Source organism: Monodon monoceros, unplaced genomic scaffold, assembly GCF_005190385.1.
Source record: "Monodon monoceros isolate NGI ecotype Baffin Bay Population unplaced genomic scaffold, NGI_Narwhal_1 Super_Scaffold_4, whole genome shotgun sequence".
In the NCBI taxonomy this organism is placed as follows: Eukaryota; Metazoa; Chordata; class Mammalia; order Artiodactyla; family Monodontidae; genus Monodon; species Monodon monoceros.
The window spans coordinates 45,481,572-45,498,208 of NW_021703781.1; positions in this window are offsets into that span (position 1 = coordinate 45,481,572).

Consider the following 16,637-nt stretch of genomic DNA (forward strand, 5'->3'; position numbering starts at 1 on the left):
TCTCTCGTAATCCCCTTTAGCTTTCTTTGTAACCTCTTCTAACTAATTTGTAGTTTCTGCAAACTCTTTTCACCCTAACTGAACTCAAAAGTCTTTAGGGAACTCCCTGTCAGTCCAGTGGTTAGGACTCTGTGCTACCACTGCAGGGGACACGGGTTCAATCCCTGGTCAGGGAACTAAAATCCCACCTGCCATGTGGTGAGGCCAAAAAAAAATAAAAGTCTTCTCTAATTTCTTATCAGGACCGCAACTCCTCTATTTGGATTCTGCATCTCTCCCTTGACTGCATCTCTCCCTTGAAGGTGTAAGGGATCAGGACAAGCTTCCCCAAAATGTGCCACTTTCACATGAGGATTATTTTGAACTAAAGGCAATCAAGATCCTGTGGGTTCAAGGGAAACTACTGCCCCTCCCTTAACTACCTAGAAGAACTTAAGTTGAGGGTTTTTCCCAGGAAAAATGTTATTACTGGAGGTAAATTTTATCTAAGTGGCCCAATTAATATGGCAGGGCAAATATTTAATTACTAAACATGTCCTCTTTTTATTATTATCCCATGAATGAACTTCCTGTCCTTGGAAGCCCCAGGCCCCTGTCCCATTCCCTAGCTCAGGATGGCACACATACCTTATTTTACTTTTCTGTCACTGAACCTCTCATGTATGTTGGGTTCCTATATGTACAAAATTTAATCTGATTTTTTCCTGTTAATCTGTCTTCTGTCAATTTAATTCTTAGACCAACCAGAAGAACCTAGATGGGTAGAGGAAAGGTTTTTTTCCTTCCTGACAAAGGGTAGCAGAATGTGTCACCCTAAAATATGTCTTTTTAGCATAAGGATTATTTTGAATTGATTATTCTTGAAAAACTGCAGATCTCTGAAAGCAGTAGAATTTACCCTTTTGTAAGGGAGATTTACATTTATGAGGGAATTCTCCATTTGTAAAAGTGTCTCCCTCACCGTACCAGGAAGAAAAGGATGACTTCTGGAAATTTATCAGTGGAGAAGGCAATGACTTAAATCTGCATAACACCCTTACCCTTGTTTTCTGTGCTTTTCTTGGTCACCTCCCATAACTGCCCCTCCCCCAACATCTTCTTTTCTCTTTAGCTGAAGGAGGTATTTAAGGTGGTGGCTTGGATATCTCCAAGAGTTTTCCTGGGTCTCTCCCATGTGTACATGAGGTGTACATGTTATTAAACTTCTGTTTGATTTCCTCTTGTTAATCTGTCTTTATTACAGGTGGATTCTCAGCCATAGAACCTAGAAGAGTAGAGGGAAAATTCTTTTTCCTGCCCTACAGTCTGGTTCTAAAGGCACAATACTTATTATAATTGTGAAAGATGAAATGTTTGAATGGATGGATGACACTAAAAACAAAGTAATAAAAAAGCAGTTGATTCATTGCAAGTGGCGAAACACTTGTCTCTAGGCCAGTGAACATTGACCAGGGATGATTTTTTTCCCCAGGTAAGACTGCCAGATCTAGCAAATAAAAATACAGGGCACTCTCTGGAGACATTTTTGGTTGTCACAACCAGGTGTGGGCATGATACTGGCATCTAGCAGATGGATGCCCGGGATGCTGCTAAACGTCCTACAGTGTACAGGGCAGCCTCTCACAGACAAGAATTATCCTGCCCAAAGTAGTGCTAAGGTAGAAAAAACCTCTTCTAGGCCAACAGGAGAATTAAAGGTGAAGAAAGAGGACTTGGATCACTTATACTGTGAGAATGGAATATAGTCATAGAGGAGGAAAGAAAACCTTTTTCTTCCTACCCTTCTAGGTTCTTGCTGGGTTTCAACAAAAGACAGACCAACAAGAGAACAGCAAAGGGAAGTTTGTTAGCATTTATATCTTATATATACATGAGAGAAACTCAGGGGATGTGGAACTCCAAGAAGTGTTTAGAATTTACGACTAGATACCATCTTAGGCTAAAGGAAAGGTGTTTGGGGCTTCTGGGGAAGGTTGGAAGGGGAGCGGAGGCAAGTTATGGAGAGGTGGCAGGAAAAGTGAGGTAAACAAGGGTTGAATAATAAAGTTTGTCAGGCAGATTTAAGTCAGTGCCCCCTTTATTGCTACAAGTTGTTCAGTGTCTTCTACTAATGTCAATTTCCTTTATAGATATAAATTTCCTTTACGAAAGGAAAACTTGTACCCTGTTTTTAAATCTTGTCTTGCATCTGCTGGTTCTCAATGGCCTTTGGCTCAAAAAAAATAATCCATATGCCAAAGAGGCGTATTTGGGGTTAGCGTGTTCTCGTACCCCTCATGGTGAAACACTGTCCTAATGAGGTCTGAGAAACAGATAATTTTTTAAAATTGTTTAAGGTTCACTAGATGGCAAACTGAGCCATAATCACAAAAACAGAAGAGAAAAAGTTCTAGGAAATGATTTTCACACATGAACATCTATCAAGAAATAATATATGAGTTAGACACTACAGGCTTAAAATTAAAGATGTCCACTTCCTATGGCTGTGTTTATAGCCAACCCCAGGTGACCAGCACGTAACTCCCTGTGAGGAAAAAGAGGCTCCTTCAAGGTGTAAACCCAAAGATGACCCCCAAGAGAGGTTCAGTAGAGCACACCTAGGGATCTTAACTCACCACATTGTCTAATGGCTCCCACTAGAAGCACCTATTAAAGGAGTGTCATGATCAGAATTTCATTTACATAATAAAGCCAACACTCTGGCCATTGTGTGGAGAGTGGATTTGAGGCAGACAAGAGAGAAAACAGCAAGACCAATTAGGAGGCTACTGCATTAGGTCAACTGAGAGATTATGGTACCAAACAAAGGTAGAAGAGCAGCAGTGGGGATGGAGAGAAAAGGAGGAACTCTGAAGGACGTAGGGTGCCACGTCAGCAAACCCAAACTTACATAACTTTCGTGTCCTTGTAAATGCTCTGCTTGACCAGAAACACAGTATTTCCAGCCAGTCAGTCCTCAAACACCAAGAATCTGTTCTGATATCCTTGTTTTAAACAAGGTCAGATATGCAACCCCAGGGTAATCAATTTAAGCCAAATACATTTTCCTTATGCCCTAATTGACCTGGTAGCCTTATGAAGAACTCTCCAACCTCCTAACCAATCATGCCCTATTTCTGTGTTGCTGCTTCTAACAACCTATACAACTCACTCCTGCCCAAACATCCTTAGAAAGAGTACTCCACTGCTTCTGAGGCACTGTACTCCTCCTATCGTTGATTGTTTCCCCTTAAATAAAGGACATAAAACTAAACGGTTTTATTTTCGTCCTTTGACAGCTACTATCTCCTGGCACCAAACACACTTGTTTATATTTTGTTCTGTGATGCTGACACTAGCTCTCTGTGGACTCTATTTCTTTTCTCCCCACTGACCTCATGTTAGGTTCTCCCAATAGGGAGCCCTCAAGGGAGACTACAGGCTAAGGAAGGAGAAAGAGAGCCGCTCATTCCATGTTTGCTGATCCTATCAGTTTAAGCCCAGCAATAGTTTTTCACCCTAGAAACAGCCATTGGTCCAACTTTTTTTTTTTTTTTTTTTTTAATATTTTGGCCCAGTCGCACGCTGCATGTGGAATCTCAGTTCTCCGATCAGGGATGGAACCCGTGCCCCCTGCAGTGGAAACATGGAGTCTTAACCACTGGACCGCCAGGGAAGTCCCTTGGTCCAGTTTCGTTTCACATTCCCTGAACCGGCTTAATCATCCTCCCAGAGGCCCCAGCACCAGCTGTCTCCCCTCCCACTGCCAACTTGATGCAACTCCTCTGCTGAGCTCCTGCAGCATTAGCGACAGCCAGACAGTGGCCCCTCTTCAAGCCTGGGTCCCAAGAATTTCAGGGTCCTTCCCCCAAGTTCCTAAATTCTGATAACCCCAACCTCTGCTCTCTGTTTCTCCAGTCCAAGAAGTGGTGGCTGCCCCCTGCAATCCTCTCTCCGTTACCTCGGGGTTATCTCTTTCCCTTTTCAACCTTCCAACACCCACTTAACTGAGTCCTTATATTAAATCTTTCTGTTGAAATAACTAGTGTGGTTTTCCTTACTGGACCCTGGCTGATATAATATTCTAGAGATGTTTAGACATTAGAAATAGCAGGAATTCTTACTGTGACATAAGATACATAGGAAATAGCATATCAAGGATGACGTGCATGTTTGCTCCTTGGGAAATCTGGTAGATTTTGATACCTTTCACTGAAAGTCAAAACACTGGAAGAGGAGTCAGATTAAGGAAGGGCTGGGGAGAGATGATTTGTTCCAGTTTGCATAAGTTGTGAGTAAGGGACACAAGTGTAGCACAGGTAAGGAGAGATATCCAAAAGTAAGTTTGTTATGTGGTTTCAGAACTTTGGAGTAAGAGTTGTTCTAGAGATAAAGATTTTGAGAATTATTAGTATATCAACCAGTAGTTTTCAGTGTAATAAACGAGAGAGTTTAGATACCTTATTTTAGACTTTTTTTCTCATCTACAGCCTGTATAAATTCCTCGGTTGTATAGGGTTATTTCTTCTTTAAATAACGCAAGGACATTGGCTTTTCATTTGAGCACCTTTTTAATGCTAAGAATCGCTATTTAATCACATAAGTACTTTCGCTAATCAGAATGTTTGTGTTTCTGAGTTTTATGCGTTGGAGCCCTGCCATCTCATTCTGTAATTCTCTCTTGTTCTGTCAGTGCTTTTTATATCATTTGTTCACTTAAAATTAAGTCCAGGATACAGAAGCCAAACAGCAGTAATACTTCTTGTTTTGTACTAATATAGGGTTTTTACTTCAAGAATTAAAAAATCTTGTCAGATTTGAAATCACTTTTGAATTTTCCAGTAAATACAGAAATTTATGGTAATGGAGAAGGAAATGGGGTCAGCCAACCCTTAAAATAAAAAAAAATACCGGCACTGCAAGTTTAAATTTAAAATAGGTTATTTAACGGTTTAGCTCTTACGCAATGATTAATTCCACAGTGTGTTCTGTTTCTGTGTCATCCTTTACCATGTGCTTACAGAATTAGTTATTATCATGTGCTTTAATGGAAACACAAAGAGTAAATATCATGCTCGTGGTCCCATAGTCATTGGAATGCTGAGATTTTTGTTTCTTAATTTTGTTAGATAATTTAACATATCTGAGACAAGAGAGTTAATTTTTATTTCTTGATAAAAACAGAAAATAAAACTAGGAAGTAAATATATTACTGACAAATCCTGTTACACTGGATGGCTGTTTCAAGATACAGCCACCTACTTCTGCAAACTTTCCACTATTTCTCCACTGACTCAAGAATCTGCTGGATGACTTAAATTGTAAGTCTCTTTCAATTTCACAGTAAAGCCAGTTTCACAGTATGAGACAAGGTATACACTTCAGGGTGTGAGTTTACTACTCTGACCCACGATGAAGAATGTAGCCCACTTTACCGTGTGACCTATAATTTTCTTTTATTCCTGACGTCTTTCGGGGCTTAAAAAAGAGATGATTTATGTCTACTCCCTTATGAGATCCTAATGTTCATTGGATTAGATTCAACTCCAAGCCTATGAAATGCAGTCTCAAGTTTTTATGGGATTTTCTTTGGTTGGCTCTAGTTTATAATAAAGTGTTTTTCTGGTATATACCCTTCCAATCTTCTTCCTATGGAAATGTACACTTTATTTATTTATTTACTTGAAAAAAATGAGATTTTTGGCATGATTTTTTTGCATCTTATGTTTGCCCTTCAACAGTACATATTGACACCCTTCCATGTTACTAAATAGTCTTTAATATCATTTTTAGTGACTACCTAGCATTTCCTTGATATCAAAGATAACAGCTCTCATTTATTTAGCACTTATCATGGATTGAGCCCACTGCCAGCTGCTTATCATATATTGTCAAGTTCAATCCCTGTAGTAATCCCTTGAGATAATAATAAAAAATAATGGCTAGCCTTTATTGAGTGCTTACTGGGCAGATCTCAAGAACCTCATCCACCTTACCTCACTCAGTGCTCTTTTACAATAACCCTATGAGGTTAGTAGTATTATCACCATTTTTACTGATGAGGGAACTAAGACTTTGAGAGGTAGGGTTACCTGCTCAAAGCGAGCAGCCGGCAAGTGGCTGAGCATCGCCAAAAGCCTTCCCTTGAGCTACTGTGCACTCCTGCTACCTCTAAGAGACTGTAGTGCATTTGATCTTAACGTGCTTTAGACCTCAGAGGCAAGTAGACTTCTTGCCGTTATGACAGTTTTTTGGTTTCCAGATGTTTGTGAGCAAACATCTGTTCAGTTCCCCAGACACCACTAGACCACAGAAACTCCATATTGCCTTGTCATGAGCTTGGATTCCCTGAACTTTTAAGAATCCAACTCGGGGACTTCCCTCGTGGCTCAGTGCTTAAGAATCTGCCTGCCAATGCAGGGGACACCAGTTCGAGCCCTAGTCAGGGAAGACCCCACACGCCGCGGAGCAACTAAGCCTGTGTGCCACAACTACTGAGCCCGCACGCCAAGAGCCCGTGCTCTGCAACAAGAGAAGCCACCGCAATGAGAAGCCCGTGTACCGCAAGGAAGGGCAGACCCCGCTCGCTGCAACTAGAGAAAGCCCACGCGCAGCGATGAAGACCCAATGCAGCCAAAAATAAACAAATTAAATTAAAAAAAAAAGAATCCAACTCAACCAGCTATTGTCCTGTTGCATTTCAACACAGGCCTTATTAACTCTGACCAAATAAATGCCAGAGAAGAGAAATCCACAACTCTTAGAATGTTCCCCTCTCAGAGCAGGCCCTCCTGACATGAGCTCTGAGGCTAACAGCCTCATTTGCAGGTGGTCAAACAGAAGGCTGAATTAGCTAGGAGCTAGGGTCAGGTTTCCTGTACAATTTCCTAGCCCCTCGCCTCACGGCTCCTCTTCTCCCTGTAGCTTCTTGTCACATAGGGCAGGTGAGAAATGTCTATTGGTTCACTTCTGCCTCCTGCATGACTGAGCACATCTTGGAGCCCAACAGTTGGCAGCCCCTAACACTCAGACGAGAGAATGGGGAAATGCAGCCAACACAGCTGGATAGTCTGGTGAGTTCACACAGCAGGCACTTCTATGGGCTTCCAACCCCTAAGGACAGTGCTGGACCTTGGCTTGGACTGTGGTATGAAATGTTAGGACACCAGATTTCCAATTCCTGCTCTGATTTTCTATGTGAATTTGAACATACTTAGACTTCACTTTCCTCATCTGTGAAGTGAAGGGGCTAGACAAGATTATTTCTCAAGTCTCTGAGTTCAGAGTTGTTTAAGTTTATGCCGAAATGGTGTCCTAACTAAATATTTCAAAAATGAGAGATGCTGTGGCATAATTGAAATGAACTCGGGCTTTGGGATCTAAGCAACAGAGGTTCTATTCCTGGCTTTGTTACTAAAAGGCTGATGACTTCAGACAACTTTTCTGACTACTGGTTTCTTCATCAGAGAATTGAAAAGGTAATCGTCAAAATTAAACGAGTTAATGATTAGAAGTGTCTAAACCATAGCAAACGTAGGAAATTGTAAAGGCAGTCATCAATTCCTGTGCACACATATTGCTCTTCCCATCAATATGGGACAACCCTGTGATTTGTTTGACTAACAGGATGTGACAGAAGGGATGCTATGCCGATTCTGTACCTAGGCCAGTTTATTTTTCACCTTCCCTTGGGGTCTAGCCATGTTTAAAAAACGTAGGCTAGGGCTTCCCTGGTGGTGCAGTGGTTGAGAGTCCACCTGCCGATGCAGAGGACGCGGGTTCGTGCCCCGGTCCGGGAAGATCCCACATGCCGCGGAGCGGCTGGGCCCATGAACCATGGCCGCTGAGCCTGCGCGTCCAGAGCCTGTGCTCCGCAACGGGAGAGGCCACAACAGTGAGAGGCCCGTGTACCGCAAAAAAAAAAACAAAAAAAAAACCCAACAGCGTAGGCTAGACTACCGCATGATGGGGGGCCGCAGAGAGAATCCCACCCAACCTCCGGTGGCTTCAGCTACCCAGCTGAGGCACCAGACATTTGAGTGACAGTATCTTGGATGTTCCAGTGCCAGGAGCTCCCAGCTGAATGCAACCACATGAGTGATCCCAGTAAACACAATGTGAGATAAAGGCACCTCCTAGCAGAGCTCAGCCAACTCTCAGAATCATGAGATAAGTTTTTTTGATTCACTAAGTAAATTTTGGAGTGGCTTGTTACACTGTAAGAGATAACTGAAACAATGAACACAACAGTTCATAACTGATATGAATATTAGTTAATATGTTTTGATCTCTAATTCTTCGCTACTTTGTTTTCACTGGAAATTCACGTTTTTTAAGCTGACTGCTTCCACTGATTAGTATCCTCTGTCCTCCCACTTCTCCCCTTATAATCAGACTACATAACATAGGAATATGACTGCAGTGTGTATAGTCAGAGTTTCTCCATAGATAGAATTTCCCCTGGAAACAAAGGGAGAATCCAAGATGGCAAAATGCACTTAATATGAGCTCTCTGGACTCCAGAAGAGGATAGGCCTGGCTTGATTTAGAAGAAACCAGTTTGGGGCAGGGTAACTCATTGACCCTAAATGTTCCTTCCAGCTCCTGATTCTCTGGTTCCTTACGTCAAGAGCTGTGTTAGTCATACGGTGTAGCCAGAATATTAGATGCTGGGTCAGATATGCTTGTTGGAATGACTGGTGATACATTTGCATCAAAAATATCAGGGATCAAAAGATTGAGGAAAACATTTGGACTCCTCTTTTGATAAATCTTACCTCCCTCCAACCTCCTTTCATCTCTGGGTTCAGTAGCTCTTTTTGCATCTTGCCATCGGTAGAGCCTTACAGTGACATGCAGTTAGTGTGATCACCGAATGGAGTGCATCTCTTTTCAGTAGTAAAAGTTAAGAGCACATGCTCTGGACTCAGAGATGGATCGACTTGCTCAAAAAACCTTCATATTACTTTTATTTATTTAGTCAATAAATATATATTGATTACCTACCATGTGCAAGGCGCTATTTTATTTTAATAAATTTATTTATCTATTTTTGGCTTCATTGGGTCTTTGTTGCTGCGCCTGGGTTTTCTCTAGTTGCGATGAGCAGGGGCTATTCTTCGTTGCGGTGCGCAGGCTTCTCACTGCGGTGTCCTCTCTTGTTGTAGAGCACGAGCTCTAGGCACGTGGGCTTCAGTAGTTGTGGCACGGGGGCTCAGTAGTTGTGGCTCACGGGCTCCAGAGCACAGGCTCAGTAGTTGTGGCGCATGGGCTTCGTTGCTCCATGGCATGTGGGGATCTTCCCGGACCAGGGCTCGAACCCACGTCCCCTGCATTAGCAGGCAGATTCTTAACTACTGCGCCATCAGGGAAGTCCCAAGGCACTATTTTAAATGCTCAAAACCAGTAGCAGAAAAGAATGATAATGTCTCTGGCCTCATGGAATTTATTCCTCTATTTCTTCACCTGTAAAATGGAGGTTTTAATAGTTTGTACCTCAGAGGGTTGCTCTGGGATTAATAAAACATTATGTATATAAATAACATTTACCTACATTCCATCCAAAATTCTGTTAACGACTCAAAGACATATGATGATCCAAGATGGAAGATTCTATACAGCTTCAGAGCTTGATGTCCCTCAAAGTTTAGCCCTAGTGCAGGTGGGAGTATAAATTGCTATAGCCCCTCTGTAAAATTGTTTGGAATTATTTATTAAAATTCTGCACATGACTATCCCATGACCAGTAAATGCTACTCTTAGGTATATACTTAAGCAAAATGTAAGTAACAAAGACATACAAAGATGTTCAAGCAGCATTATTTATAATAGACAAAAGTTGGACTCAACCCAAATTCCATCAACTGTAGAATGGATAAATAAAATTTGATATGGTAATATAATGGAATACTACACAGCAATAAAAACGAACAGACTATTGTTACATGCAAAAACATGGATAAATCACACAAATATAATGTTGAACAAAGAAGTCAGACACAAAAGTGTATATACTTATAATTCCATTTTTATAAAATTCAAAAGAGCAAGCTAATATATGATGTCAGGATCAGAGTAGTGTTTACCTTTGGAGAAGAGAAAGGGAGTAATTTGGAAGGCACTTGAGAGAATTTCTGGGGTATTTGCAATGTTCTATTTCTTGATCTGGGTTATGATTTCACAGATATATTTGCTTTAGGATAATTAATTGAGCTTATGATCTGCACATGTTTCTGTATGTATGCTACTCTAAAATTAAAAATAAAACTCACATACATACACCAAGGTCAAGGCTTCTACATGATAAAGGGACTTAACGAATATGATCTTCTAGGACCCTCTCCCCCAGTGCTGCTTGCCCGCTCCTAGCAACTCGCTGTTCTCTTAGAGAATCTTCCCATCTTCAGTCTTGCCTCTTTCCTTGTTATCCCAAGTGGTGCTGACTGGCTTCCACCTATGGTTCTGGCAGGCCTTGGTCACCTGTAACTTGCCTCATCCTAGCCCTGAATAATCCATGGCTCCATAGGAAACCATCTTATTTGAGATATATGAAAGGAAACACTGGAATTTGGCCATATCTCTCTTCTTCTCTTGGAAGGATTCTGGTGTATCCCGGCTTGCCTTTCTATGAACAAGTCATAAAACAAACAAAAACAAAACAAAAAATCCCCCAAATCATCCAAAACAGTTTGAAGAAAGCAGAAGTATCATTACCACTTAGAGTGCCATCTGGTGTATTTTTTGCCATGTGTCATAGACATCACTGCCAAGAGCCATGGAAATTAAAGCTATTAAATATTATATATTTAATATTATAGACCTCTTTCTTTAGATCTAACCATTGACAGAGTCCTAAGAATTCCTGCTATGTATCAATTTGAGAAATATAGAATAACTACTGATGTAGTGAACACTTGTCTGTACTTTTTCCTGTGTTCCTAAAAGCTAGGTTTGGAGACTTTCCCACTGTGAAAACTATAGAAAAACAAATATTGGATTTCCTGGACTCCTGTTCACCTCAGACATGGGCATATGACCTAGGGTCCACTGATTAGAAGCAACTGTCACCTGAGCTTAGAATTGGAAGTTTGGAAGAGAAAAAAGGCTGAGACTGCCATTTCCATTCTAGTGGTGGCCTACAGTTCCTTAAGACAGCAATGGGAGTAATTCTGGCAGCAAGGTGCAAAAACTGATGGGTATGAGGTTTTGCCCTACTTTGATAGGTTCACGTGCCACAGTTGGGTGGATGCTAGTAGAAGACACTAAACCCTTGGTCAAAGACAAAGGACTCTATTAATCATGGCACATCAAGCTGGATGAATATTAGCATATGCACTTGATCCTAATTTTCATGGGAGCAATGCAAATGGGCCAGATAGATGCCTGGACACGCAGTGGTTGTGTTACAGGAGAAGAACCTGGATCTTTTATAATGGGCAGTGAGCATGTCTACTCTTTGCTCTGGAGGGAAATACTATCTCTTCTAAGGCTTCTGCTGTGCAAACATCCTTGAAAGATAATCTGAAACGAAGGCAACCAGTGCCTCTGCTTGCAAGACACGCAGAAATGCAAGACGCCAATGAAGAAGTGTCTTCTAACACTTCAAGGACCAGTGTTGATGGAACTGGGGGTGTTAACTGCAGTGACTCAGATGAACAGTGGTGTCGGTGGTACCTTTACCAGACCAGTTCCGCAGCCTTATTTTCAGCACTGGCCCAGGCTGCACTGTCTCCAAATCTGATTCTTGGACCCATCTGGGGTTAGTGAGCTCTGGCCAATATTTTCTGCTTGATTTCTTTCACTCATACCTATCAATGCTGACTGATATATTAAAGAAGTGGTGAGAAAATGCCTATACATAACCATTTCTTGTCCTTTATTTTGGTTGGTTCATTTAGTCTCTTAGGTGTTGGGTAAATCGGCCTTCTCATCCCCCAAAGCAGGTATAAGCTCTCTTCTCGGTCCAGAGTCTTAAAGCAAAAAGGAAGTGGTATCTGTATCACCTCAAGATCCTGGACCTGAGTCAAAATCCCCGGATAATACCGTTTCTGAAGGTGTTGGATCTCTGGCCTGCAAATTGCTAGAACCCTAGAGATTTTGTCTGAATCAAGAATATAGAGAAACTCAGCTTCATGAGGGCCATTGATGAGTTTTTTCAATTGTTCTCTTTCTCCACAGCAATGCTCCCTCGGATAGTGTTTCATGGTTCTTGCAAGATGTAATTTTTGTTTATTGATTGTTGGATAATGGTCTTAGTTTTAATATTTCTTGATCTGCTGAGAATCATAAAAAAAAAGACAACTTAGGCTAGAAGGTTTACTTCTCAAACAGTTCACAATTTGATATTGACTTTCTTATCTAAAAAAGTTATTCAAAGTTTCACTATTGTCTTGATAGTGAAAAATACTTTTCTAACAGTTTTCCAAGAAGGATTGTATATATTGCATCATCTTCCCTCCAAGACCAGCTACTTTGATTATGTTCCAACTCTACATTTCAAATTAATTAAATGTCACATAATACTCCCTCTTAATTTAAGGAATCATGGACTGATAGAGAAGGAAGGGGCCTTAGAAGTCATCTTCTGGTTTACTGCTTAATTTTAAAAGAAGGAGGGAATCCTACCTGCTATAAATTTTAATACTCTTTCTATTTCTTTTAAAAACATACCATTTGGTATATTTCATTTGAAGCAATAAAGTAATACTTGCTTATTTTTTTTAGTTGGAAAATAAAGAAACCAGTTTTTTAAAAGTCACCCAGAGAAAATTCATTATCAGCGTCTACATGCATTTCTCCCAAGCTCTTTAGTTCTCCCTGTATGTATATTTTCACACACCTTAAATTACAATGTGTATTTCATTTACATCTTGGTTATTTTCCCACTAGTTCACATCACTTTTTTCTTTTTTCTTAAAGTGCCAGTGCTTCTTAAAGATGTCCTACCTTTTTGCCCAAATGATGAGGAAAGTTAACAGTTTTATGAAACAGTTTTCAGATATTAAGTTGCTTTCTAATTTATTTTTTCATGTTATATACATAGTCTGTTGTTAAAATAATCTCTTCCCAAAAGTAATTTTGAATTGAAGGGCTTCTTTAGGTTTAAATGGGATGGTAAACAGTAGAGTGTACGTGGCTATGATAAAATGTAAAGGTAGATTTATGTGCCCTGATGTAAGTGAAGACTGTGCTGGTTCTTTCTAAACCAACATGGGCACTTATGTGTCCTGGAACTATATGACCCCGAAGAAGAGAAAAGAATGTGGGAATTGCTGCTGGGAAATGGAACAGCTGTGCAAGATCAGGATAACAGATGTCATTGAAAAGTGTGGTCAGAACAAGCTAAATAACATTATTAATAATGGTAATAATGTTATTTTATATTGGCTGAGAGTTTGCTATACACTAGGAACCATACCTTAAAGGCACTGTCTTACTTAATCATCACACAAACATCAAAGTAGATATTATTATCATTACTATTTTAGAGACCTGAAAATTGAGGCATAGAGAGGTTCAGTAACTTATCTAAGGGTGAAGAGTTTGTAAGTGACAGAACCAGGACTCTTGAAGCATCTCTCTTGGTGCTAGGCATTTAGAAGTCATCCAGTAGGGCTTCCCTGGTGGCGCAGTGGTTAAGAATCCGCCTGCCAATGCAGGGGACATGGGTTTGAGCCCTGGTCCGGTATGACCCCACATGCCGCGGAGCAACTAAGCCTGTGTGCCACAACTACTGAGCCTGCGCTCTAGATCCTGCGAGCCACAACTACTGAGCCTGCGCTCTAGATCCCACGAGCCACAACTACTGAAGCCCACGCGACTAGAGAGAAGCCCGTGCTCCGCAACAAGAGAAGCCACCGAAATGAGAAGGCTGCGCACCGCAATGAAGAGTAGCCCTTGCTCACTGCAACTAGAGAAAGCCCGCACGCAGCAACGAAGACCCAACGCAGCCAAAATAAATAAAAATAAAATAAATATAACATTAAAAAAATATATTAAAAAAAGTCATCCAGTAATGATCTGTTGAGCTGACATAGTTGGATGTAAACACTATATTTTAGGAATATATTTAAAGATGTAGGGGGAATTCCAGTGGTTAGGACTCTGTGCTTTCACTGCCATGGGCCTGGGTTTGATCCCTGGTCGGGGAACTAAGATCCCTCAAGCCATGTGGCACTGCCAAAAAAAACATAGATGTGGGAAAATGTTCACAATATGTTAAGAAGAAAAGGTTATTTAAAATACTCTAATGTATATTCTAATACTAATTTGGTAAAATAAGTATATAGAGTGATATATGGAGTGTATATATGCACATACACGCGTGCGTGTGTGTATAGATGAATCTGAGAACAAATACAACAATGTGTTGGTTTTTTCTGGGTCGTTAGATCACCGATGATTTTTATTTTCCTCTTTGAGGTCTCTATTTTAGAAATAGTCTAGTTTTATAATAATAAAAAGCAAATCGTGTGCAGTTTGCCTCAAAATGTTGGTTGAGTAATTGGTTAAATGGTATATTAGTCAAAGTTTCCCAGAGAGATGGAATCAATGAGGTAAATATAGAGATATGTATATAGAGAGATGTATTATGGGGAGGGTTTGCTCCCACTGTTATGGAGGCTGAGAAGTCCCATGATATGCCATCTGTAAGCTACAGGCCCAGGAATGCTGATGGTGTAGTTCCAGTCTAAGCTCAAAGGCCTAAGAACTGGGATCACCCACCTATGTCTGAGGGCGGGAGAAGGTGAACGTACCATTTCAAACAGAGGGAGCAATTTTGCCCTTCCACTGCCTTTTTGTTCTCTTCATGCTCTCTTTGAATTGGATAATGCCCACTTACATTGGTGAAGGTGATCTTCTTTACTCAAGATACCAATTCAAATGTCATCTCTTCCAGAAACATCCTCGCAGACACATCCAGAAATAATGTTTTCCCAACTATCTAGCGTCTCTAAGCCTCGTCAACTTAACACATAACATTAGCCATCACAAATTGTATCCTACCAAGCCCGGGGTAAGAGGGGAGGAATGTGTTATCGTCATAAACAGGCCAGTAGGCAAGCAGATGTGGGTACCAAGGGTATCTAAGCCAAGCCTCAGAGTCTCATCCTAGATTTACTCTATAAAGCACCCACTGGGAGTTCTTAGTTTAAGGCAGGGCCTCAGGGGCATAGCCTAGATACCCTCAGCAGAAGACTTACTGGAGGCCTTAGCTTTTATAAAACCTTCCGATCAACCAGGTCTGTCTCCTGAAACAAAGGCTTTATCCCAGCCTCACCCTCCACCCTCAACCCCTCTGGCAGCTTCAGATATCCCTGTCCTTCAGTGACAGATTTTCTTTTCCGTTACCAGGAAGACAAAAAAAAAAAAAAAAAGAGGAAAGAACATATTGGGGATAAATCCAAAGTTTTCCATCTTACTCTCAGATGCTTACCTCCAAGCCCTCTCCTCTCCAAACCATTTTTTTTTCTTTTTTTTTTTGGCCACTCTGCTTGGCTTGCGGGACCTTATTTCCCCAAGCAGGGATCGAACCTGGCCCCGTCAGTGAAAGCACCGAGTCCTAACCACTGGACCGCCAGGGAATTCCTTCCAAACCGTCTTGAACAGAGTGGCCCGATTCCCCTTTCAAACTGGTTTTTCACACTGGTGTGTTTAGTGAGAGAGATGTATTTCCTTAATACCTTTAAAAAATTTATTATTATACTTGTAATAGGTGTTCTTGGCAGAAGTATTGAAAAAATAGAAAAGTCATACAATTAAAAAAACTACAAAAAAAGAAGAAACTAAAAATCACATATAAATCCATCCCCTGTCATCCAAGAGCTTCCAGAATTCAAATCATTCTCTAGGCACTAACACAATGCTAGAGTAGTTATTCCTATTGCAACAGCTTCCTTAGTCTAAGTCTATACCGATTTTAATCAAGTTAAATCAGATCTTAATGAAACATCTGCTGACAGATGCATTTTGTCTCCTTAGTCTAGCCTGCATTGCAGATATCTCTTTTGGGCTCAGATATCAGGGCTGAAAGAGTATCCAAATGCTTACAAGTAGAGCACACCACTTTCCAGGAAAGTAAGCTTAGATATTTGCATGCTAAATGGCCTGTAGGTAAATAGGCAGACTCTGTGCCCCCAGCCCTCAGACCCCACTCCATACACACACTATTCTGTGGCTAAAGAACTTGCAGGATGGCTCAGGGATGTCTCTCCATCTGACTCCGCCCATCTGACTGCCCTGCTAACCGGGACTCCTCTTTCACTACCAACTGTATTGGTGACTATTTATTGAGGGCCCACAGGGTGCTGATCACTGTGCTAAGTACTTTACTACAACAGCTCAGTGAATAGTTACAAACTCCCTTTGAAGTATATTATTATCCCTGTTTTATAGATGAGGAAACCAACATTCAGAGAAGTTAATTCACCGGCTCAAAGGTCACACAGCTGCAAAGTGGCAGCATTAAGATTCAAACCCAGGTCTGCTGACTCCAAAGCCATTTCTCTTAATCATTGCAGTAAATGTCCTCACCTTTTGCAGACATGGTCCATGTTCATGGTTCTGATGATCCAAGTACGGAGGAAAATGCTGAACCAAGATTGTGTAAAGGGTCTTCCACTCAAACCTTAACTCCTTAAAGATCCCACCTGGAAACC